The following is a 2,500-nucleotide window of genomic DNA, read 5'->3' on the forward strand; positions in this document are numbered from 1 at the left end:
CCATCAAGGACTTGTAACGTGCTGATTCATGATATCTGATATGGCTCTCCGCTTTCTATATTTTCATTTATTTATCTATGTTTTTAAGGCTATATTTCCTTTATTTTCCCTAAATATGTTGTTTATGTATTGCTTTCTATTGTTATTCATTCATCTGTTCCTAAATATGTTGTTCATATATTTGTTTCTATATATGAAGCGTTGATCATGGGCGTTTGAGTTTGCGTTTCGCCCTGAACACGAGGTTTATACCATACTTATATTCTTAATATTCAGCACTGATAGCTCGTCTGTTTGATAGGCGAACTAGTAACACCATTTCTTGCCATAAAATTTAATAGAAAACGGTGTGTATGAATCACATTTTTCTTAGGGTCGCGAGTACGCTTATCCCATTCTCAATGCCTCATATGTTGTTCAAAAATTTGCTCCCAAATATATTTTTTTATTATTTGTTTCGATGTGTATTCATGTTGTCCAGAGTACCTACTATTTGTCTCCGACTCAAGCAACAAAAACAAAGATGTGGCAAAAATTCTTTCCCAGTCCATAAAAAAATATATAAATACATAAGAAAGGAGACAAAAGTTTGAGCCTGAAAGTTCGCATACTACTAGCCGTTCATTCCGGAATAGCGCGTGACTATCTAGATACAACTTCCACGAATTTATTAATGTCTGACTTATTTTATTTGCCAAGATATTTAATGAAGTATTTATGGCAAAAAATTAATCTAGTTATAACCAGCCAGTAACATTTGTGTGCATGCGTATATGTGTGCCATATAACATATACAAAACTCAAACAGTAAGATATGAAGAAAATGAAACTGAACAGCGAGATGTGGACCAAACCTTTCAAAGGCAAGCAAATCGGGAATTCAAACATCGCACACAATAACCCATGCTGGAATAAAGGCAATAGGGAAAAAAGAAACAATAGGATATAATTTTTATCTTTCGTGTGCATCTTACAATAGAGCATCTTGAATCGTTTTATGATTCAAGGCTCGAAATGCATTTCAATAAGTGCTTTGCATTGCAACAAGCCATTAACTGTATTGCAGTAGGGTTAAGCTGCATTATCCTAATGCAAATATTACTGGATGTAAAGTGCAAAGGAAACCGTGCACGCACATTTTATGGCATTATATTAGACAAATCTGAAGATATGTACGGTACACAGCGCATGGCAAAGTAACCTCTCAGTTGTATCTTTTATGACTGCCGTCGTTTGAAAGATTTATCGGTGGAATAGAAGATGGAAAATTTTGTATTTAAATTAGACTGCCTATGCACGATCCGTCTAATCCTCTAACTTGCTGTACAGAAGTGGGAGATCTTATCTTATCATATATGAATATATGTGTGTGTGTGCGTGTGTGTGTGTGTGTGTGTGTGTGTGTGTGTGTGTGTGTGTGTGTGTGTGTGTGTGTGTGTGTGTGTGTGTGTGTGTCTCTCTCTCTCTCTCTCTCTCTCTCTCTCTCTCTCTCTCTCTCTCTCTCTCTCTCTCTCTCTCTCTCTCTCTCTCTCTCTCTCTCTCTCTCTCTCTCGTTCCCCATACCACAAGATCCGAATCCGGAATTCGTGTTATAAAAAGACATGTTAACACCACCATACATCAAGACCAGGAGAAGAAGGGTAACAATAAACAAACAATAAAAAATCAGTGCGCCAATCAATAAACAAGATTATAAACAACTGAATGAATTAGAGAAAAGATGAAGTGAAAGTCTATTACGCAAGTAAATCGACACCTCAGACTTAGCACGTGTCTGTCAACTGGGGTTCCTCTCGTACGTACCTTGTTATCATAACTAATTAGTAATCTGCATATAAGAGGATTTACCATGACGAGAAATGATTATTACAATTTGCAACTGTAAACACTTAGTTTATGTTGCAAATTGTAATTTCTGAAGATTTTTTGTGTCTGCAGAATACAGATTCTTATTTCTGTGTTAGTAATACCTACAGAGCTTTTGTATATGTCAAATTATTATAATAATTTTTTTTGAGATAATGGTTCATAGCGATTCTAACCCCTTTCTCTGCTTTCCTTTTACCTTTCCTTACTCATGGTACCTCTGTTTGTTTCTTTCTTTCTTTCTTTTTATTTATCTGTTTGAACCTTCTGCTTCTCTCTTCTCTTCCTACTCCTCTTCTACTTTCCTCATCCCTCTTCCCTACTCTCTTCTCTCTCCTTTCCTCTCTCTCTCTCTCCATACTCTCTCTCTCTCTCTCTCTCTCTCTCTCCTTTCCATCTTTCCATTTTTTCTTGTTTCTCCGTTCCCCTTATTCACTGCCTTTCATCTATTGCTTGTATGTATAAGTGTTTGATTATTTCTAAATCAATAAATCAGTTCATTTGAGTGTCTGTTTATTTTATTTTATTTTATTTTTATTTTTATTTTTTTTTTTTTTGTTTATATAAGTATACACTCATCTACTCTCTACTTTATCCATGATCTGCATCCTTTTTCATAAACAAATCGAGATAA

The sequence above is a fragment of the Penaeus monodon genome, chromosome 18 (assembly GCF_015228065.2).
Source record: "Penaeus monodon isolate SGIC_2016 chromosome 18, NSTDA_Pmon_1, whole genome shotgun sequence".
Lineage (NCBI taxonomy): Eukaryota > Metazoa > Arthropoda > Malacostraca > Decapoda > Penaeidae > Penaeus > Penaeus monodon.